Raw genomic sequence first — 24,556 nt, 5'->3', positions numbered from 1 at the left:
ATGTTAAAGAAGAATGTGTCAAAAAAAAAAAAAAAAAAAACACAATCTCGGAATCAGAATAAAAGGTAAAAGCATTAATGCATAAAGTGACAGTGGTCAGAATTGCAAAAAAAGGGTCCTCAAAGGTGAAAATTGGCTGGGCCCCTAAGGTTAGGTTCAGAATACGGAATCTCCGGGCAGAAAATTTCCGCCCGGAGATTCCGAGTGCGGCCAGCGCTGACTGAATCAGTCGGCGCTAGAACCACGGACACTGCAGTCTCAAATAGACTGCAATGTGTTCCGCGCGGATTTCCGCCTGAAGAAAGAGCATCGCCATTCTTCAGGCGGAAATTTCCAAGTGGATTTTCCGTTCACAAATTCCAAAGTGTGAATTTGTGAACGGAAACCCATTCACTACACTATGCATTTTAGCAAGCGGAATTTCCGCCTGCAATTTCAAAGCGGAATTGCAGGCGGAAATTCTGTAGTCTGAACCTAGCCTAAGGGGTTAAAAGCCGAGGCAAGAGCTCTCCATCACCCAAAAAGTGCAAACGTGTCACACAAAAAAATGTGCACAAAGAATGCGGTCTATCGCTAAGCGGTTCTCCAACAGGAGAGAAAGGCCCCCCCAAAATCCTACCCTTCACCTCCGGACCAAAAGACACCTGCAAGGATCCAGGTTCAATGCCCCTTTTTGCCGAAGCTACTAAGGGACCACAAATGCACCTGGCTTAAACCTAGATGTTAACCAAGGTATCAAACCAAGGAGCCGTATACTGATGGCATCTCGACCAAAACCAAGATGCCCAGGGTTTGCAAGGAGCTGAGGAACCTGATTGCCACACACACCTCCCCTAGAACGCCAGGAGGCACACCCGGAAGGGCTACTGCACCCTGACAAATCCTGAGTACAAAAAACAAACACGTTGGAGTGGCACAGGGCCAAACAAAAAGAATAAATAAGCGGATGAGTGCAGATATACTGCCCAGTCATCAGTCCGGATCTATAAAAAAAATTTCCCTGATCCTAGCCAGAAGGCCAGGATAGCAAGGGTGAGTGCTAAAGGTGAAGAGTTAATGGTGCAGTGCTTCCACTCAGTGAGGCATCTATCCAGCGAGTTTAGGCACCTATGGGTCACCACTCCCGAGGCACAAAAGTACCTCGGCTCTAGACCCTCCCAGCCTCATTGCGAAACCAGGAGGGAGCAGGTCTCATCGGGGCAGCCGTTGAACTGGTGTCATGCCCCACCCGTCCCTGCCAGCTCCCCACCGATGCTGTTTGGACCACTGGCATAAAACTGATAAGAACAGATACTACACTTGATCTTAGCCAAAAATCTGCTGCTCCCATGAGCAGAAACACGGCTACCTGGCAGCAGCCCTGTGTGTGGTGAGGTTTGGAGGTTGGCTGAGTGAGTCGACTGGTCTGCCTAAAAACCTCACTGCACACACAGGGCTGCCGCTGTGTGTCCGCTCATAAGAGAATACGCATCATATCTCCTGCTATGCAGTAGATATAGCGCAGCGAAAAATATGCTAATTATACGCTATGTGGAGTCCAAGAACGGGTCACTTACTAAAATATATCCAGTAGGTGCTGAGATATATTCCCCAGAAGATCTTCTGCTAAATTCAGTGAATTATACACAGGAGGCAGGGCTTCACTGGCCCAATTTACAAATTCATTGTAAAGTGGAGTCACAGACAATAAATATGTAAATTAAGCAGCCGGAGTCCTGCCTCTTGCGCGCAATTCACTGAATTTAGCAGAGACATATCACAGGACCTTCTGGACATATTTAAGTGACCCCTCGGACTCCTGCTCCCCCCCCCCCCCCCACAGCGTACCCAGTGCATTGGCTTTAGTGTGGTTGAACAGGCTGACAGGTTTCCTTTAAAGGGGTTGTATTAGAAATCAGTGAAGCCACCAAGGGCCCATGCCCACTGAGTAAATTCAGCAAGGAAATTCTTTACAGAAATTTACAGAATTTCCCACTGAGGAAATGACGAGGAGAAGCTGAAGTCCTCTTCTTCACGCGGAAACCAGTGTCCATGCACACTACGGAAATTCCAGACCGATAAAAGGCAGAGATTTGTGATTTATATCCTGCTGGTGATACTAAACATATTCCGCACCATTCTGTGAAATATATTAGAGATACACTTTCCTTTACACAATTAGTGTCATTTCCATAGACCAGATTAATGCCATGAATAATGTCCAGAACCATCTGTGTACATATAACAATACTGAGAGGTCCGCCAGCCTAAATGTAAAGCACTGGTGGCGGAGCACAAGTAGTCTGCACTATTCCCCTCAGTCATCATTTGTAGGAGAATGAGCACATTAGTAAAGATCATGCGCTGTGCATCTACATCCGAATTACAGCAACTGGAATATTTCAACAACTTCTACCATGGTGTAACTATACCCAAGACAGGTAATAGGACTATACACAGGACTGGCTGATCCAAGGGAGGCCTCACCGATCAAAAGAATGATGGAGTCCATTGTCCCCCCAAGTGAAGATAAGATCTTCAGAAGCTCCATAGAGAGCAAACAGAAAAGTGTCTCAGCCTATGTGCTGCCACTTCTATCATTTGGGGGACAAGTGACCTATGTACTCAGTAGGGATGTCCCGAATGAGTACAAGTACAGATACTTTTTGTTTTAAATACTGGCCAATACCAATTACCATAACTTTTTTTAAATGTCATGTGACAGGGTTTTTAAAGTTTATTTACCGTATTTTTCGCCATATAGGATGCTCCGGCATATAAGACGCACCCAATTTTAAAGGAGGAAAATCTAGAATACAATGTAAAGTATAGGACAGTGATCTTCAACCAGCGGACCTCCAGATGTTGCAAAACTACAACTCCCAGCCAACGGCTGTCCGGGCATGCCAGGAATTGTAGTTTTGCAACATCTGGAGGTTTGCAGGTTAAAGACCACTGGTATAGGAGGTAATAGTCACGTGTCCCCGCCGTTCCGGACCCATCACCGCTGCCCTGGATGTCGCCCTCCATCGTTGTTGCCGCATTCCCGTGGTGTCCCCCTCGCTCTCCATCGTCGCCATCACGTCGCTATGCACGCCGCTCTTATTGGATGACGGGACGGCGTGAGCGACGACGTCATGACGACAGAGAGCGCCGGCCATGCAGGGGATCCCGGTACGGAGCAGACACCGAGTAGGCAGGTAAGGTCCCTCCCGGTGCAGCCGGGTTAGTGTCACTTTTGCTTCAGACGCGGCGGTCAGCTTTGATCGCCGCGTCTGAAGGGATAATACAGGGCATCACCGTGATGTCCTGTATTAGCCGTGGGTCCCGGCCACTTTTTAACTCCCCTCAGGGCTCTGTGTACTGCCTGTCACCTAGCTTTCCCAGTCTCCTGACATATAGTCTCTACAGGGGACTGGAAAAGCTGGGTGGCAGGCATGTGTTATTTTAGTATGTGGGGGAGGGAAAGAGGATAAGCTGCTGATCGGTTAGAATCAGACCGCTGAGACCCCCACCGATGCAGAGAACATGGATATAATTCTCCCGAGAATAAAAGGGCACAAAGTGTTGCGCAGGCACCGCTACATTTATTCTTTATGAAGCAGCCGGATACTTTTGAACTCTGAACTCGAAAATGTTCACTGGGCACCAAAGAGAATAAATGGAGTATTATAACTTTTTGTACAAACATTAGAATGCTTTAAGTTGTCCTCTTCTGACCCCTATAATTATTTTTTATTTTTCTGGGATTTATGAGGGCTCATTTTTTTTTGCACCGTGATCCGTAATTTTTAATCGGTGTTGATTGGACTTTTTGATAGCATTTTTTTTTATTGTTTATGAAGTGACCAAACATACACAATTTTGGGCTTTTTTATTACTTAATTTATTTTTTTTTTTTTTTTTTTTTTTTTTTTTTACGTTTACGTCACTGACCGTGCAGTTTAGTTAACATATTTTAATAATTCGGGCATTTACGCACATGGCAATACGTGTATGTAGCTCATGAACAGAAATTTGACATACCTTTAATATTGACAGTGAAGCGATCTACTTATATCACTCTGAATGTTAAAGGGGTTATCCAGGAAAAAACTTTTTTTTATTTATCAACTGGCTCCAGAAAGTTAAACAGATTTGTAAATTACTTATATTAAAAAAATCTTAATCCTTTCAGTACTTATGAGCTTCTGAAGTTAAAGGGGAACTCCCGTGGAATTTTTTTTTGACAAATCAACTGGTGCCAGAAAGTTAAACAGATTTGTAAATTACTTCTATTTAAAAATCTTAACCCTTCTAGTACTTATCAGCTGCTGTATACTACAGAGAAATTTGTGAATTTCTTTTCTGCCTGACAACAGTGCTCTCTACTGACACCTCTGTCCGTGTCAGGACTGTCCAGAACAGGAGGTTTTCTATGGGGATTTGCTTCTAACCTGACAGTTCCTGACACGGACAGAGGTGTCAGCAGAGAGCACTGTTGTCAGGCAGAAAAGAAATTCACAAATTTCTCTGTAGTATATCTGTAGTATACAGCAGCTGATAAGTACTAGAAGGGTTAAGATTTTTAAATAGAAGTAATTTACAAATATGTTTAACTTTCTGGCACCAGTTGATTTGTAAAAAAAAAAAAAAAAATTCCACCGGAGTGCCCCTTTAACCCCTTAACCCCTTAAGGACTCAGCCCATTTATGCCTTAAGGACTCAGACAATTTAATTTTTACGTTTTCATTTTTTCCTCCTCGCCTTCTAAAAATCATAACTCTTTTATATTTTCATCCACAGACTAGTATGAGTGCTTGTTTTTTGCGTGACCAGTTGTCCTTTGTAATGCCATCACTCATTATATCATAAAATGTATGGCGCAACCAAAAAACACTATTTTTGTGGGGAAATTAAAACGAAAAACGCAATTTTGCTAATTTTGGAAGGTTTCGTTTTCACGCCGTACAATTTATGGTAAAAATGATGTGTGTTCTTTATTCTGAGGGTCAATACGATTAAAATGATACCCATTATTATATACTTTTATATTATTGTTGCGCTTAAAAAAAAATCACAAACTTTTTAACCAAATTAGTACGTTTATAATCCCTTTATTTTGATGACCTATAACTTTTTTATTTTTCCATATAAGCGGCGGTATGGGGGCTCATTTTTTGCGCCATGATCTGTACTTTTTTGTGATACCACATTTGCATATAAAAAACTTTTAATACATTTTTAATAATTTTTTTTTTTATAAAATGTATTAAAAAAGTAGGAATTTTGGACTTTTTTAATTTTTTTTCGTTCACGCCGTTCACCGTACGGGATCATTAACATTTTATTTTAATAGTTCGGACATTTACGCACGCGGCGATACCAAATAGGTCTATAAAAAATGTTTTTTACGCTTTTTGGGGGTAAAATAGGAAAAAACGGACGTTTTACTTTTTTATTGGGGGAGGGGATTTTTCACTTTTTTTTTACTTTTACATTTTTTTACATTTTTTTTTTACACTTCAATAGTCCCCATAGGGGACTATTCATAGCAATACCATGATTGCTAATACTGATCTGTTCTATGTATAGGACATAGAACAGATCAGTATTATCGGTCATCTTCTGCTCTGGTCTGCTCGATCACAGACCAGAGCAGGAGACGCCAGGAGCCGCACGGAGGAAGGAGAGGGGACCTCCGTGCGGCGTTATGAATGATCGGATCCCCGCAGCAGCGCTGCGGGCGATCCGATCGTTCATTTAAATCGCGAACCGCCGCAGATGCCGGGATCTGTATTGATCCCGGCACCTGAGGGGTTAATGGCGGACGCCCGCGAGATCGCGGGCGTCGGCCATTGCCGGCGGGTCCCTGGCTGCGATCAGCAGCCGGGATCAGCCGCGCATGACAAGGGCATCGCTCCGATGCCCGCGGTTATGCTTAGGACGTAAATGTACGTCCTGGTGCGTTAAGTACCACTTCACCAGGACGTACATTTACGTCCTGCGTCCTTAAGGGGTTAAGGTTGTTCTTTTCTGTCTAATGCTCTCTGATGACACGTGTCTCGGGAACCGCCCAGTTTAGAAGAAGAGGTTTGCTATGGGAATTTGTCACACCAAACCCCAAAAATGGACTGAACAACATTTTTGGCATTAACTTAATATTTGGTTGCACACAGCTTAACTTAATATTTGGTTGCACACCCATTGGAAAAAAAATAACAAATAAGTTGCTTCCTATAACCATCAATAAGCTTCTTACACCTCTCAGCCGGAATGTTGGACCACCCTTCCTTTGCAAACTGCTCCAGGTCTCTCTTATTGGAAGGCGCCTTTTCCCAACAGCAATTTTAAGATCTCTCCACAGGTGTTCAATGGGATTTAGATCTGGACTCATTGCTGCCACTTCAGAACTCCCCAGCGCTTTGTTGCCATCCATTTCTGGGGGCTTTTTGACGTATGTTTGGGGTCATTGTCCTGCTGGAAGACCCAAGATCTCGGACGCAAACCCAGCTTTCTGACACTGGGCTGTACAGTGCAACCCAAAATCCACTGGATTTAATGATGCCTTGCACACATTCAAGGCACCCAGTGCCAGAGGCAGCAAAACAACCCCAAAATATCATTGAACCTCCACCATAATTTTACAGGTACACAGCAGTTCATACTCGCAGCCATTCTCAAATGGAAATCTGAGCTAAACAACGGAAGAGATTTACTATTTTCGTCCCAAAAGTTTAGCCATAACTAACAACTATAATGATACCTTTAAATGTTTTTCAATAATATATGCTCCGAAACTAAACAAAAAATAAATAAAAATTGGTGACGTGAAATTGAAATAGTAAAGATAATTTAGCAAATTTGGTGGTTTTCTTTTCTACGCCATTTACCTTGTGGTCAGCTAACATGTTATTTAGATATTTTATGCCAGCCTGATTACAGCAATACCAGATTTGTATATTTTCCGTCATGTTTTACTAATTTAAAAAAAAAAAATTAAAATCTGAATTTTTATTATTTGACATTTTCTGACCCCTGTAGTTTTTATTTCTAAACATTTTCTAAATTCAAAAAATTTTCGCATGCAAGGCTGTATGAGGGTTAATTTTTTGTGCCATAATCTGTTTTTGTATCGGTATTATTTTGGTATTGATCTGACTTTTAAATCGCTTTTAACTTTTTTTCTGGGATATGATCAAAATTGCAATTCTGTGTTTTTTTTTTTTTACATTTACCGTACGGGATACATAATGTTATATTTTAATAGTTCATACAATTACGCACACAACAATACCAAATATGTTTATTTTTATTATGTTTACATGTCTTTATATAGGAAAGGGGGCTGATTTGAACTTTTAATATGGAAGGGGTTAATTTGTTTCTTTTAGTAAAATTATTTATTGATTTTTTTTTTTTTTACACTTTATTTGCCTTTTCATTAGGCTTTTAGGAGGAATCATTAGATTCCTCATACACATCAATAGAGTTCTATTGAACTCGATTGATCTGTGTGCTCTGCAATCCATTGATAGAGCCTAGTCCAGCCAGGCTCTATCAATGACAGAGCCATGTACACCAGGGAAACAGATGTAAGCCCTCTGGCTACACTTAGTGGATCCACCCATCTAGCCCACCAGGGAGCATTCACATGTCCCTTTAGACGACGCAGTGAGATTTGACAGCAGCGATCTAAAGGGTTAATAGTCAGCCGCGGCTGGCTATTAGCGGCGGCCCCCAGCGACCGAGAACAGCGGGAGGCTGCAGAGTTTAGAGTGGGCACGGGTCCGAAGACCCCTCCATACACCCCTCTGAGCGCCTTCGTGCTTGTCAGGGGCATTCAGGTCGGGCCCTGCTTGCCTGAAGACGGGCCAAGGGCCTGAAAAATTTACCTGATCGGCACTGGGAACTGCGCGTCCCGGGCGTCGGGCGATAGGAATTCCACATCCCTGTAGTCTAAAGAGCATGTGTCACACTGATCTGGCGTTGGGATATGTGTAAACACCATAAATACCGGCCAGTTTACACATATCATAACGCCAGATCATTGTGACAGGTACTCTTTAAAATGCCACCAAGACCCTGATAACTAGTCATGGGCGAGGATGGCAGCAGCTGTATTCCAACCCAGTAGTACTCAGCAATGATGTGTCTTCCCCTATATATGGATAGAATGAGGCATGCCACACAGGCCAGACAGGTAGCAGCTGCCAGGACCCTCCCCTACGAATAGTTATTTAGGTCCCGGTGGTGTCCGAGTGTTTCAAAGTCATAGGCCAAAATTTATCATTGTCTTTAGACTGTTTTTTGTGTCTAGAAAAGGCACAAAAAAGGCGCAAGCAGGGTTTATTTGCACATTTTGGTTTACACATTTCTGCTGATTTTGGCAATACACATGATATGGAAGAGTTTTATGAACTGCGCCTTTTTAGGAAAGGCACAAAAAAAGCGCAAAGCCACTGAAAAGTCTCAAACTACATCAGTCCAGACTTAGCTTAAAGGGGTACTCGGCCCCTAGACATCTTATCCCCTATCCAAAGGATAGGGGATAAGATGTCAGATCGCCACAGTCCCGCTGCTGGGGATCCCCGCTGCGGCACTATGCTATCATTACAGCACAGAGAGAGTCCGCTCTGTGCGTAATGAAGGGCGATACAGGGGACGGAGCAGCGTGACGTCTTGCCTCCGCCCCTCGTGACATCACGGCCAGTCCCCTTAATGCAAGTCTATGGCAGGGGGCGTGATGACCGCCATGCCCCCTCCCATAGACGTGTATTGAAAGGGGCAGACCGTGATGTCACGAGGGGCGGAGCCGTGACGTAACGATGCTCCGGCCCCTGTATTGCCCGTCATTACGTGCAGAGCGAACTCACTCAGTGCAGTAATGATAGCGGGGTGCCGCAGCGAGGATACCGGGTCTCCCCAGCAGCAGGGACCGCGGTGATCTGACATCTTATCCCCTATCCTTTGGATAGGGGATAAGATGTCTAGGGGCGGAGTATCCCTTTAACTTTTTGGTGTATGTGAAGAGAGAAATTTAAAAAAATGTGACCTGCACAAAATTTATCACATGCTCCGTGACCATTTAATAAAGTTGGTGCTCCTACACATTACCAGCACACAAAGAAAAGGTGTAGAAAAATGCTTCACTTACACTACAATGATAAATACCGGCCAGTGTGTCCCGTCTTTCACTGCCTGCACCTGCTTTATGCTGCGAGCAGTTTGGGCAACATAAGGCCATGTTCACACGTCAGAATTTCCGTGCCGGATTCCACATTGGCATGGAGATTCCGCTTTGTAGAATTCCACAAAATATAATGCTGGTTTTACATTTTTGCAGAAAGCAGAATTTCCACCACGGAATGCCAGACACGGAAATTCTGCTGTCTGAATGGGACTGCGGAATCCCATATAAATCAACAGACAGTAAATTACAGCAGAATTTCCGGTATGAACATATCCTTAGGCTAAGTTTACCCACCGGAATGTCCGCAAGGAGAATCTCCAGTGCGGACATTCCGGACACTGCCGGCGCTAGCACCGCACAGGAATGCACCGTCTCAAAGATGGCTATGAGAATCCATGGCGGGATTCTGCTGCGCTGTGCACATGGTGGAATTTCCGTGCCAGATGTTTCTGGCATTGGAAATTCCATTTTCCGTGTCTGCACAAAGAATGAACATGTTTCTCACGGAATGCATGAATGCAAAGCCATCTATGAGACGGCACATTCCTGTGCGGTCCTAGTGCCGGCAGTGTCCGGAACGTCCGCACGGGAGATTCTCCTTGCAGACATTCCGGTGGGTAAACTTAGCCTAAGGATATGTTCATTCCGGAAATTCTGCTGTAATTTACTGTCTATTGATCTATATGGGATTCCGCAGTCCCATTCAGACAGCAGAATTTCCGTGTCTGGCATTCCGTGGTGGAAATTCTGCTTTCCGCAAAAATTTTAAACCGGCCTTATATTTTGTGGCATTCTACAAAGGAATCCTATAGAAATCATCGGGGCTCGAATTTCATGGCAACAGAAAAATTCTGACAAAATCGCACCGCTTTGCTGGGCGGCATATCTGCTGCATTTAGGAAAATCCGCCGTGTGAACATAGCCTTAGGCTACATTTTTTTCTGCCATTTTTCAGAAAAAAGCTTTCAGATCGGAATTGCGGAATTCCACTGCACTATTCCGCAAAATAAAAGACTGGTCTTATATTTCTGCTGAATGCAGAATTTCCGCAGCGGAATGCAACGGAAATTCAGCTTTCTGAATGGGACTGAGGAATCCCGTTGAAATCGATGCGCAGTAAATTTTGGCGGAATTCTTTTTTTGCAGAATTCTGCACGGAAATTCTGTTGTTTGAACATAGCCTTACGGTGCAGATTTAGTGCAATTCTGCCCCATTGACTTCAACAGTATCTGCAATAAAGCCACAACAGTTGGGGATTTCAAATATATTAATTTTTTTTCTTCAACAAGGGTCTTCAAACTGTGGACCTCCAGCTGTTGCAAAACTACAACTCCCAGCATGCTCGGACAGCCAACGGCTGTCCGGGCATGCTGGGAATTGTAGTTTTGCAACATTTGGCGGTCCACAGGTTGGAGACCTCTATTTCACAATATTCACAGCTAAATCTGCAACAAATATATCCTGTGAAAACAAAGCCTTAAAGGGGTACTCCGGTGGAAAACTTTTGGTGCCAGAAAGTCAAAGAGATTTGAAAATTACTTCTATAAAAAAATCTTAATCCTTTCAGTACCTTTTAGAAGCTGTATGCTACAGAGGAAAATCTTTGATTTTTTTTTATTTATTTTTTGTCTTGTCCACAGTGCTCTCTGCTGACACCTGATGCCCGTATCAGGAACTGACCAGAGCAGGAGAAAATCCCCATAGCAAACCTATGCTGCTCTGGACAGTTCCTGATACGGGCATCAGGTGTCAGCAGAGAGCACTGTGCACAACACAAAAAAAGAAATTCAAAAAGTAAAGAATTTCCTCTGTAGCATACAGCTGCTTAAAAGTATTAAAAGGATTAAGATGTTTTAATAGAAGTCATTTACAAATCTGTTTAACTTTCTGGCACCAGTTCATTTAAAAAAATAAAATAAAAGTTTTCCACCGGAGTACCCCTTTAAGTAGATCTGGAAGAAGGAGAGGAAGAATGAGGAGAGATTTATCAATAATAGTAATTATTAATAATAATAATGAGTAGAGATTAGAGCTGAGCGAACTTACAGTAAATTCGATTTGTCACGTACTTCTCGGCTCGGCAGTTGATGACTTTTCCTGCATAAATTAGTTCAGCTTTCCGGTGGGCTGGAAAAGGTGGATACATTCCTAGGAGACTCTTTCCTAGGAATGTATCCACCTTTTCCAGCCACCGGAGCACCTGAAGGCTGATCTAATTTACGCAGGAAAAGTCATCAACTGCCGAGCCGAGAAGTTTGTGACGAATCGAATTTACTGTAAGTTCGCTCATCTCTAGTAGAGATATATCAATAGTAATAAATAATAATAATGAGTAGAGATATAACAATAGTAATAATTAATAATAATGAGTAGAGATATATCAATAGTAATAAATAATAATAATGAATAGATATATGAATAAATAATAATAGAGATTTATTAATAATAATAATAATAATAATTTAATAATTAATGAATAATTAGTATTATATTTATACTTTTTAATTTTGACAGCTAAATAAAATATTTGGCTCCTGAATTTTTCACTTTATTTCTTTTTATTTATTTTATTTTTAAATATGTAAATTCTATAAAAATTCTCAATTCCTCGTTTATGTCGGACAAATAGACTGATTTTTTTTTTTCTTCCCCTGCACAAGTTCAGATACTTTGAGTACAGGGGGATACAATTAGGTAGAACTACAAGTTCCAGCAGTTCTATACACCCCCCCAAGGCGATGAATACAGAAGAATAGATCCAGCCAGCGCCCCCAGCCCTAGGGAAGACCCCCGGTGACCCGGCCATATTGATGCCGCAGCCTGCAGCATAACAAACCCTCCGCTGTGATCTCCCAACCCCGAGTGTACATGATAGCGCACTGGTCTCCTACCTCCGTCTGTCCGCACCGTCCGGTGCCGCTCGGTTACCGACTGACCTGGGGGACCGGAAACGGAGACTCGGTATCCCAGCAAAACAATTCTCCGCCGAAAGTCCCGCCTCTCCCCATACACACTCAGCTCCGATAGGTTGAATGGTGAGCGCGCAGCAGCCAATCAGAGCGCAGCTATTAGCATCGCCTACTGCGGGATGGATATAAGGTCAATCGTGATTGGCTGAAGAGTGACGTTCGTAAAGAGAGCACGGAGGAGGGGCGGCGCTGAGCGGGAGACGGGGAGAGTAGTGGAGCTTCACGAGGAAAACAGCTCCTCTTCATAGTGTAAATTATAGTGACATGTAAATAAGTACTTTAAATGCTCCTGGGCTGTCTTCACACGTGGCGTTTATTTAGCAGTTTTGCCGCTATTTTCCCAAATCTACGTGAAGAAAATTGCGCACTTTTACTGCAATTTTTTAGTTTTTGAGGCAGACACAGGAGTGAGTTTCTTTTGCTCTAGCAAACGCATCAAATAAACTACGTGTGATTCTGACCTTACCAAAAAATTATTGACAGCATTTTATATGGACATATAGCAACCAGGAAGGATATGGTGCTGTGTGTATGTTGGTGCTATATATATATATATATATATATATATATATATATATATATATATATATATGTATATGGTGCGTGTGTATATTGGTGGTGCCATAGATATGTATTATTTTTGAAAGAATCGTTTTTGTGTGCTGTGGAATCATTGGACTGCTCTATATATATATATATATATATATATATATATATATATAGTGCGGCGTGTATATTGGTGGTGCCATATATATCCCCTTAAGGACCGGGGTTTTTTCCGTTTTTGCATTTTCGTTTTTTGCTCCTTGCCTTTAAAAAATCATAACTCTTTCAATTTTGCACCTAAAAATCCATATGAGGGCTTATTTTTTGCGCCACCAATTCTAATTCGTAATGAAGTCAGTCATTTTGCCCAAAAATCTACGGTGAAACGGAAAAAAAAAAAACATTGTGCGACAAAATTGAAAAAAAAAACGCAGTTTTGTAACTTTTGGGGGCTTCAGTTTCTACGTAGTACATTTTTCGGTAAAAATGACACCTTCTCTTTATTCTGTAGGTCCATAGGATTAAAATGATACCCTACTTATATAGGTTTGATTTTGTCGTCCTTCTGGAAAAAATCATAACTACATGCAGGAAAATTAATACGTTTAAAATTGTCATCTTCTGACCCCTATAACTTTTTTATTTTTCCGTGTATGGGGCGGTATGAGGGCTCATCTTTTGCGCCATGATCTGAAGATTTTAACGGTACAATTTTTGCATTGATAGGACTTATTGATCGCTTTTTATTCATTTTTAAATTATATAAAAAGTGACCAAAAACGCACTATTTTGGACTTTGGAATTTTTTTGCGCGTACGCTATTGACCGAGCGGTTTAATTAACAATATATTTTTAAAATTCGGACATTTACACACGCGGTGATACCATATATTTTTATTTACACTGTTTTTTTTTTTTATGGGAAAAGGGGGTGATTCAAACTTTTAACAGGGGAGGGGTTAAATGATATTCATTCACTTTTTTTTTTTCACTTTTTTTTTTTGCAGTGTTATAGGTCCCATAGGGACCTATAACACTGCACACACTGATCTTTCACATTGATCACTGGTTTCTCATAGGAAACCAGTGATCGATGATTCTGCCACTTGACTGCTCATGCCTGGATCTCAGGCACTGAGCAGTCATTCGGCGATTGGACAGCGAGGAGGCAGGTAGGGGCCCTTCTGTTGTCCTGTAAGATGTTTGTGATGCCGCGATTTCGCCGCGGCTATCCCGAACAGCCCACTGAGTTAACCGGCAGCTTTTACTTTCGCTTTTAGCTGCGCGGCTCAGCTCTGAGTGCGCAGCTAAAGGGTTAATAGCGCGCGGCGCCGCGATCGGCACTGGGCGCTATTAGCGTCGGGTCCCGGCTTCACTATGATGCCGGGCCCGCCGTGATATGATGCGGGGTTACCGTGTAACCCCGCGTTATATCACGGGAGCAGGACCAAGGACGTACCGGTACGTCCTTGGTCCTTAAGGGGATATATATATATATATATATATATATATATATATATACACACATATACTTATGGTGAGTGTGTGTATATTGGTGGAGATATATATATTATAGTGCGGTGTGTATAGTGGTCCCTCAAGTTACAATATTAATTGGTTCCAGGACGACCATTGTATGTTGAGACCATAACTCTATGGAAACCTGGTAATTGGTTCTGAAGCCACCAAAATGTCATCCAAAAATAGGAAAAAGTGAGTATTAACCCCTTAAGGACCGGGGTTTTTCCGTTTTTGCATTTTCGTTTTTTGCTCCTTGCCTTTAAAAAATCATAACTCTTTCAATTTTGCACCTAAAAATCCATATGATGGTTTATTTTTTGCGCCTCCAATTCTACTTTGTAATGACGTCAGTCATTTTGCCCAAAAATCTACGGTGAAACGGAAAAAAAAATCATTGTGCGACAAAATTGAAAAAAAAAACGCAGTTTTGTAACTTTTGGGGGCTTCCGTTTTTACGTAGTACATTTTTCGGTAAAAATGACACCTTATCTTTATTCTGTGGGTCCATACGATTAAAATGATACCCTACTTATATAGGTTTGATTTTGTCGGACTTCTGGAAAAAATCATAACTACATGCAGGAAAATTAATACGTTTAAAATGTCATCTTCTGACCCCTATAACTTTTTTATTTTTCCGTGTATGGGGCGGTATGAGGGCTCATTTTTGCATTGATAGGACTTATTGATCGCTTTTTATTCTTTTTTAAATGATATAAAAAGTGACCAAAAATGCACTATTTTGGAATTTGGAATTTTTTTGCGCGCACGCCATTGACCGAGCGGTTCAATTAATGATATATTTTTATAATTCGGACATTTCCGCACACGGTGATACCATATATGTTTATTTTTATTTTTATTTACACTGTTTTTTTTATTTTATTGGAAAAGGGGGGTGATTCAAACTTTTAATAGGGGAGGAGTTAAATGATCTTTATTCACTTTTTTTTTCACTTTTTTTTTGCAGTGTTATAGGTCCCATAGGGACCTATAACACTGCACACACTGATCTTCATCATTGATCACTGGTTTCTCATAGGAAACCAGTGATCGACGATTCTGCTGCATGACTGCTCATGCCTGGATCTCAGGCACTGAGCAGTCATTCGGCGATCGGACAGCGAGGAGGCAGGTAGGGGCCCTCCCGCTGTCCTGTAAGCTGTTCGGGATGCCACGATTTCGCCGCGGCTATCCCGAACAGCCCACTGAGCTAGCCGGCAACTTTCGCTTTTAGCCACGCGGCTCATCTCTGAGTGCGCGGCTAAAGGGTTAATAGCGCGCGGCGCCGCGATCGGCGCAGCGCGCTATTAGAGGCTGGTCCCGGCTTCACTATGACGCCGGGCCCGCCGTGATATGATGCGGGGTTACTGTGTAACCCCGCGTTATATCAGGAGAGCAGGACCAAGGATGTACCGGTACGTCCTTGGTCCTTAAGGGGTTAAAGAAAAATAAGTAGATAACTAATACAGATAAAGAAAATCCTTACATATAAAAGTAAGAAAGATGCTGGGAGCTGTAAATCACTGCTAATGTCAGTGTTTCCCAAGCATGGAGCCTCCAGCTGTTGCAAAACTACAACTCCCAGCAAGCCCGGACAGCCAAAGGCTATCCAGGCATACTGTCAGTTGTAGTTTTGCAACAGCTGGGGGCATCCTGCTTGGGAAACACTGGTATATGTAGAGGATAGGAGCTTCTTCGGAGTCCTGTACAGTACACGCAGCGTCCTAAAAAAGTAACATGGAGTCGCCCTCACCTGGTGTCCAGAGGAGCAGGTAACCCTGGTACGGGTAAAGTGTACAGAACATGTAATACCTTCCTGTACTGTAGAGGGCGCTACCAGACATCAGTCAGTGCATACGCTTCAGTAATACAGGGGTTTTACCAGTGAATGACCATTCTGATTGGTCAGATCTTCCAGCCATTGACACGTTTCACAGATCTGGACTGTCCGTACATTGTATGTTGAGTCTGGTTTCAAGTTACAATGGTCCAGAAAAGACCATTGTATGTTGAAACTATTGTATGTTGAGGCCATTGTAAGTTGAGGGATCACTGTGTGTGTGTATATATATATATATATATATATATATATATATATATATATATATATATACATATACATATATATAGATATAGTGCGTGTGTATATTGGTGGTGCCATATATATGGTGCAGGTGACCACCACACGCTCCTTATGAGGCTTGTTCACACCATGGAATGTCCATCCGAAAAATGCAGCACTCTAACCCTCGGAAATATGCTGTCTCCATGCACGGCAATGGGTTCCCAAGCGGATTTTGCAGAAAGAACTGACATGTCAGGGAGCTGCTCAGTGTTTTCTATCCCAAGCCTTTTAATCCCTTGAGGACGGAGCCATTTTTCATTTTTGCACTTTAGTTTTTTCCTCCTTACCTTCAAAAAGTCAAAACTCTTTAAATTTTACACCTACGGACCTATATGAGGGCTTGTTTTTTGTGCCACCAATTTAACTTTGTAATGACACCACAAAATTTATGGTGAGGGGAGGCGTGGCTTGACGCGCTGGCAGCCGGACGCACCCTGTAAGAGCTCCTGCCTGGGCCCCAGCAAAAGGGACTGATATTGCCAATATGGGAGGCAGAAATAAGTACAAAAAGCTGGAGGGAGCCCCTCAAGACCCCAGGGTACTCCACAGCCGATCACAGCGTATTTTCGGCCGCAAACGGGGGCCGTTGCTCCCCCTTATCTCAGACTGCAACAGATGGATCAACTGCCTTCTCCACTCGCTCGGCGCGCCGCACTGGGGACACAGAGGCACTCCCATCGGTTTCACTTACTCTTGCCCACATGCGAATAGAGCCTGCAGTGAGTGCATCATGGGAGGGTTTTCTCCCTTCTGGGACCGCAGCACGCCGCAGGTGCTGCCTTTACACACAGAGACCAATCTGTGCTCCCGCTGCCCACATGAGACATGTCAGCTCCTGCACAGGCTGACAGCCCCTCATCCTCAACCCCTGGGCTCTCTGTCTATCTACACCACCAATGTGTAGGCCACAACATAATCTGAGCCCTGTCTGCTGCTACCTCTATTGCTGACCCCACAGTGGTCTCCTCGCCTACTATTAACCCTCTGGGGGCTTGGCAACCTCCCCTCCCCCAGAGAGGCTCTCCATCGCCCTCTCATAGCCCTGAAAATGGCACACAAGGATCTGAGCATCCGGCACCGGCTCCTTATGGTCCTTCCCTCTGATCATAATGCCACCATACAGTCCTATCATATGGACTCTGAAGCGTCTGTCTCAGGAACAAAAAATTGTTTAAAACACTGTTAAAAGCCCCCTCCATGATAAGCAACCGTACTATGCACTCTTCTGATGACTCACGTGGCCCTTGCCAAACCAGAGGACCAAAATCCTGTATGTCTAACCACTCTCCAGTACCGTCTTCTCAACCTACTGCCAAACAGCCAGCTTGCTCTAGTGAAACACCTGCTCTTCCAAGCCCAGAGGCTGCTGCTAACACCTTAAAGAACCACCCTGAGCTGCAAGCTCTATGGTGCTTCTTCCGACTAAAATGGACATGCTTTCCATGGCTGCAGAAATTAAAACAGCCTAGGGCCGATACCTAGTGCCTGTCCAGGCAGATGTTGCTCAACTAACAACCCGTGTGTCAGACCTAGAGACTTTCCGCACTTCCATTGCCTCAGAAGTCCACACATTGCGGACCACCACTAATTCTCTGCTATCTCAGCAATCCCTGATTGTCGACCATATGGATGACTTAGACAACAGAAACAGAATCAATAACATCCGCATAAAGGGCCTCCCTGAATCTGTTGTCCCACAGGAGTTGCCCACCACTCTCCAGAGACCACCTGACTCCCCCGTGAAACTCAATCACACTCATTGGGCCCTTAAAGTGAAGAGCCCCAGACCCCATGAAACCTAGAGACGTCATCTGTAGGGTCCACCACTATCTTTTGTAAGAAGATATTATGAGAAAGGCTCGCGCTATGAGGTCTATACAATTCCAAGGGACTGAGATACACCTCTTTCCGGACTTATCTCTTCGTACACTTCGCCTCTGTGCTACCCTAAAGCCCCTTCTCACTACCCTCCAAAACGCGAAGATCTTATACCGCTTACACTTCGCCTCTGTGCTACCCTAAAGCCCCTTCTCACTACCCTCCAAAACGCGAAGATCTTATACCGCTTGGGCTATCCATTTTCTCTCACCGCACGCTATGGAGCCACGGTGGCTGCCTGACACCGCCCCGAAGACCTTCCTGAGTTCCTGGCCACTTTTAAGCTACCACCGGCGACCCTGCCTGACTGGGAACTACTCTTCTCCCCCTCAACCATGCCGGCTTGCCATTCAACCTCTGTGTGATCAGCTTTGAGAAGATCTGGGGGAGAGAAGACTCTGACTCTTCTACCCCAAAGAAGAGGGTGCACAACCTGAAATAACACTGACTTGTGTTATTGTTCTCTTCTCTAACTGTTGTGACCTTAATACATCTGGAATGTTATTGTTCCTCCTTACTCTACAATTCCCCTAGAGCCATAACTTATTGTTACGGCTATCAGTATACCATTGCCCTCTCACTATACTGATTTACTTGTTTGCTTTATGCCTCCCATGTTTTCTAATTTCTATGTTATAGTTAGTTTCCATAGAACCCTTAGTCTTCCGCATACCCCCTCACTTTGAACGGGGGTGTCCTCTCAGTTTTCATCCGGCCCTAGGCTGTAGCCCCTTTTCGCCCTATACTCCATAGAGTTACCTGCCGCTGTTGCTTCTTCCACGCTACCACACTAGTTTGGCACTCGGACTAGTTCTTATTGTGCCTAGTTTTGGCCCTTATGGCCTTTCTCCATAGTCCCTGTGTACCCGTTCTCTTATGGCTGCTTTTTCTGTCCCTTTTTTCTTTTCCCTGTCTTACGTCTTCTTTTCTTCTCTTACTCTGCAGATGGAACCTTCATCTCCCAGAACTGCCTTGGTGGATGGCGACGCGGGATGGACCTGGAGATGGTGGTAAGCTCCTCAATCATCCCAACGCACCCAAGAAACGTGCCCAAATTTTATACACTTTCCACAAACAGCAAAAACACATTTTAACCTGACAAGAGACACACTTTAAGGAAGGCCATCTCCCCATGCTTTCTACTAGATATTACTCGACCTGGCTCCATAGTACTAACCCAGAAATGAGAACTAAGGGGGTATCTTTAGTCTTTCATAAATCCTTGCCCATTTCCATTTTAGACACTGCCATTGACCCTAACACCCAATATGTTTTTGCTAACTGTGACCTCCTGGGTCGCCGATTGACAATTGCTTCCATTTACGCACCTAATCGCAACCAAGTCATCTACCTACTTAATACCCTAGAGGCCCTGTCCTCTTTTGCGACTGGCCAGATACTACTTTGTGGAGACTTCAATCTCCCTGTGTCTCCCCTGTTAGATACATCCTCGGGTCACTCCTTGCTCTCTTAAAGGCAACTCCATGCCATTCGCACCAAATTACACACTCTACAACTAAGTGATGTCTGGCACACCCTACATCTTCGCTACCGAGATTATACCTTTTTCTCACCTCCAAAATTCCTACTCTTTAATTGACTACATTTTCTGCCCCCACCATCTACTGCCTTCAGCTCGACGCTCCTCCATCGGTTGGATTACCTTTCCTGACCACGCTCCCCTCCTGTTTACCTTCACTTTTTCCTCGTTCTCCAAACCCCATTCCACCTGGAAGTTAAACGAATCCCTCCTCTTGGACGCCCTGTGTATCCGGGAACTGAAGGAGACTGTATCTCACTTCCACGCGGATCATTGCTCTTCCACTCCCCTTGTTAAATGGGAGGCGCTAAAGTGTGTGTTCCGTGGTGTTCTAGTAAAACATGGGGCCAGGCTGAAGAGGGATTGCATCAGCTAAACTGTCCTCCCTCCAACTTGAATTACATTCCGTAGAGTCGCTCCATAAGCAGTCCCAACAGGAATATTCGCATTTGCCAAGCGCTTCTAGCCCTGCTGAATGCGAAACATCGTTATTACAGACAAATCATGGGTAGACTTTTTTATACATGGCGGAATAAGTCTGGTAGAATACTGGCCGGGCACTTAAGGAGAAAAGATCTTCCCTCTTTGTCCCTTAACCATCTGAGACCCTACGGGATCCCTTGCCCCGGACATTCTTGAGGCTTTTCGCACATACTACGCTGCCCTCTACCACCTGCCCACCCCTACTGCTAACTCCTCGTCCAGTACGCCCCCTCCTTCTGTTCAGTCCTACATCACTTCTACTGCACTTCCTACCCTCTATGCAGATATTATATCCTCTCTGGAAGCACCGTTCTCATCAGAGGAACTGTGCTCAGCCATAACATCCCTGCCTGTGGGCAAGTGCCCAGGCCCAGATGGCTACACAGCTAAGTTCTACAAGCTTATTCGACAGGAACTGGCTCCCCCTCTTCTTTCTGCTTTTAACACCATTTCCACTTCAAAACCCCCTCCACAGTTCTTTCTGCGTGCCTGGGAAAGGATCCAACGCTGTGCCAGAGCTACCGACCCATCTCCATACTTAATACTGATACCAAATTCTTCGCCAAACTGATTGCTAATCAGCTTGCATCCCATATGACATCCCTAGTCCACGTTGATCAAGTGGGCTTCATCCGTGGCAGGGAAGCCAGAGATATCACCCTATGAACCTTCTCTGTTGTCCACCATGCTTGATTGAGCAATACTCCTCTATGCCTGCTCTCACTGGATGCAGAGAAGGCCTTTGATTGCGTGGACTGGGGCTTTCTTAGACTCTCTTCCAACTTGGTTTGGGATCACAGATGATGGCACACATAAAGGCACTGTACACTGACCCCCAGGCCCAAATCAGAATTAATGGTCAACTCTCATTGCCTTTCAACATCTGTAATGGTACGAGGTAGGTTGTGTTGTGTATTGAACACCTCCTTGTAGCGATTCTACAGAATCCCAATATCAAGGGTCTCCTGGTGTCCTCGTACCATGACAAATGCTCTGCTTTTGCTGATGATCTCTTACTTTTCCTGTCTTCTCCCCTCTTACTTCTCTCCCCTCCTTGGTTTCTACCATACGCACTTTTGCATCTTACTCTAACTATAAACTGAACTCCTCAAAGAGCGAAGCACTTAATATCTCTCTCTCTCCTGAGATTCGGCAATTGCGTGCCAACTACCCCTTAAGCACTCAGCCCATTTGTTTTTTCCTCCTTGTCTTTCTAAAATCATAACTCTTATATTGTTATCTTCAGACCAGTGTGAGGGCTTGTTTTTTTGACCGTGCGGTTAAAGTGATTATATTTTTATAGTTTGGACATTTACGCACGTGGCGGCGATACCACATTTGTTTGTTTATTTTTGTTAACTTTTTTTTATGAGAATAGGGGGATGATTCAAACTTTTATTAGGGAAGGGGTTAAATCACTTTTATTAACTTTTTTTTACACTATTTTATAGTCCCCATAAGGGGCTATACCAAGCAATCTTTATATTGCATACACTGTTCAATGCTATGCTGTGCTATCATTATCGGTGCCCTGCTGCTCCAGCCTGCCATGGTGAACTGGAGCGTCATATCATCAATCAGGCGGCAAGGAGGCAGGTAAGGGCCTTCCTGCCATCCTCTCAGCTGATCGGTCCCAATCAGCCCTTGCTTCCAGTCTCATGTGGAGCCCTTGCTTCCAGTCTCTTGTGGTGCCCTTGAAGTCAATAGGAGCTTCAGGCCCATTTCTCCAGGACTGCCCTTGGCTCAGAGAGATCAGCAGCACAGTACTGTTTACCCATCCTAAGGGTGGTAGGTTCACATGGACGGATCTGCAGTGTATTTTACACTGCAGATCCGCCAACGATGGACCCCCTACATTATGCCTCCATCTGTGTCTGCTCATAGCGGCAATCACGGCCGCTCCCCCTTCTCCTTGAACTAGGCAGAGAGCAGCCGTGATGTGTGCTAGTATACTCCACATGCACACGGTGACATCGCAGCGTGTCTGCTCGTAGCGGCATATTGCCGCTATGAGCAGGCACAGATGGAGGCACAATGTAGGGCTACATCGTTGGCAGATCCACAGCGTAAAATACGCTGTGAACGTACCCTAAGCCGTCTTAATTTTTTTGTGAAAAAAGAGTTTCCAACTTTTAGGCTCTGTTCGCACTACAGATTTTCAGCACTGAATTTTCATAAGGAAATTATGTGCAGATTCTGCTTGCTGCAGCCTTCTATTGATTTCAGTGGAATTCTTCTGCTTAGTTTTTATCTGGAAAATTCCATAGCAGAACTTCTAACTAAGAATTTGATTCCACCAGAGCATTGAATATTTTCAGTCCTTTGGTGGAATCTATCTTCATATTTAATGGCACAACACTTATGTCATGGGCAAAGTGCAGTAATCCTGATTCCTGTGTCAACAGAAACCTTGAACCAGTTCTATGGAGATGGTGCATTTCCCAGCGGTCCTAATGCCACCAATTCAAGCTAATGTGCGGAATGTCTGACTGTATTTTCCAGGTGGACATTCTGCACATTTTTGGCTGTGTAAACATGGCCTTTGACTCTATGAGAATTTATAGACATTTGGCACCCTACCTGTAAATATCCCTCCTGAGAATTTTTGGCAGCAATTTATATGGCCCTCAAAGCCTAATTGGTGTAGGGGGCACATGAAAGGATGCCCACACACTGCCCAGACTTGGAGACAAATTTTTTGACACCCAGGGCCAGATGGTACCTGGAACTTCCTGGTATTGCTAGTAATGGTGGGTACAGAGGTAAAAAAAAAACAGGGGAGCTTAGCGAGAAACAATCTTATGGGCTAATTCTAAGGCCCAGTTTAGTAGCGGACCCTGTCTTTGAGATTCCACCACAAAGTCTGTAAAGTAAGCAACACCATTGAAAGTTTTTTTTAATACTCTCCCACAGCCCTCCTTAACTATGTTATAAAAAAAAATAAAAATCAGGTCATAGGGGTAGTCCACCAAATCCTCCATAGTCCTCTGCATTCACTTATCTGAAAAGCAAAAAAAAAATGCTCATCAAGTGCAGTAAGACTGGCTCACACATGACATTTTCATGTTAAAAATGCAATATGTGAACACAGCTGGAATCACCTGTCCTGTAGAATAAGATAGCAGACAGAAACCAGGAAAGGATAACATCTGTATAGATGGATGTACATTGTATAGCCCCCAAGGAGTTAAGTAACGATGCTCAGCGAGGGGGAGGGGAGCGGGTACACTAAGTATAACATTACTACTTAACTCTTTCCTGGCTGGGCAGGAGGTATGAAAAAAGGGGGTGCATAGTGTACACAAAGCTTAGTCAAATACAGAACCATGTACTCTGTTAATACATGGTGCAAGAAACGTAGTGCATGACAGGGTGGTCATTTTTATTATGTATTTCTATGAACATGTCTGGAACCTATGATGATATCTAGTTAGGTAATCCTAATTTTGTGTGACACTGTCTTCTGAGTTGCTGTGTCTGAGCGTCTCATCTTTGATACTGTCTGCTAAGCTGCTGTATCTATGTCTATCACGCATGAAACTGTCTGCTGAGCTGTGTATCTAATCCCATCATGTGTAATACTGACTACTGAGCTGCCTATTTTTTATATAGCCTGCCGAAACACTGTATCTAAACCTACTTTCGTTCTTGTAACTTGCAATGATTATAACAACTGGTGAATATACTCCCTGAAGGTGTCTCATTGAGATCGGTAACATTGATGATAAAAACAGCTCCACAAGCATTTGTAGTAAAGATATGAAATGTTAGATTATAAACACTTTATTTTTCCAGTTTTCTTCACAAATAAAAAAAAAAAAGTTAAGTTTAGAAATAAAAAAGTTTAGAAATAAAAGTTAAGTTTCAAAATCCAGTTACCGTTGGCAACTGAGGTTTTTTGTCTAAGGCGAGTACATTTTTTTTATAGACACAGTAATTATGGGTCTTGAAAGGAATCATGCTGTCAGGCTATGTGCCTCTTTTGGGCTGTATTTTATAGATCAAAATTTAGTTTTTTCATATTTTTTTTTTTTTATAAAAAAAAATTATTAAATTGCTTTTAGGACATCTTTAAGCTGTACAATACAGCTATTTCTTGGGATGTATTATTGGGCTGTAGCCAAAGGTATATCCTCCTCAAAAATCTTCTTGACTTGCCCCAAAATATGTTACAGATTACATAAGAAAATAGATCCACACAGGCAGGACTGTCTTACCATATTACAGTTCAGTAGAACTCAATGAAAATAAACGTCCATTTATTTTTTAAACATAATTTATTGAAATTTTTCATATTCAAAACAAAAGTCAGTGAACACCCTTCCATCACATACAATGC

The 24,556-nt window shown here is 43.3% G+C and overlaps 1 protein-coding gene and 1 long non-coding RNA gene across 6 annotated transcripts in view; one reads left to right on the top strand and one right to left on the bottom strand.

The window, feature by feature from the left end:
* BTBD3 (BTB domain containing 3) overlaps window positions 1-12,224 on the bottom strand; it is a 32,289-nt gene extending 20,065 nt beyond the window's left edge. The window contains exon 1 of one of the 2 annotated variants that reach the window (XM_056567875.1): window positions 12,089-12,224. The gene's annotated coding sequence lies outside the window, so the exon portion shown is untranslated. Of the gene's footprint in view, window positions 1-12,043 lie in introns of both variants that reach the window. The other variant, XM_056567873.1, reaches the window with a different exon arrangement.
* Window positions 12,225-12,264: 40 nt separating this feature from the next.
* Window positions 12,265-24,556, top strand: part of LOC130362820 (uncharacterized) — a 184,934-nt gene continuing 172,642 nt past the window's right edge. For all 4 annotated transcript variants that reach the window (XR_008891585.1, XR_008891586.1, XR_008891584.1 and 1 more), the window contains exons 1-2: window positions 12,265-12,370; window positions 19,140-19,204. This is a non-coding gene — a long non-coding RNA (uncharacterized LOC130362820). The remainder of the gene's footprint in view (window positions 12,371-19,139; window positions 19,205-24,556) is intronic.

The sequence above is a fragment of the Hyla sarda genome, chromosome 3 (genome assembly GCF_029499605.1).
Source record: "Hyla sarda isolate aHylSar1 chromosome 3, aHylSar1.hap1, whole genome shotgun sequence".
Lineage (NCBI taxonomy): Eukaryota > Metazoa > Chordata > Amphibia > Anura > Hylidae > Hyla > Hyla sarda.
Note: the sequence above shows the minus strand (reverse complement) of the source record. Positions and strands in the feature narration are given on the sequence as shown.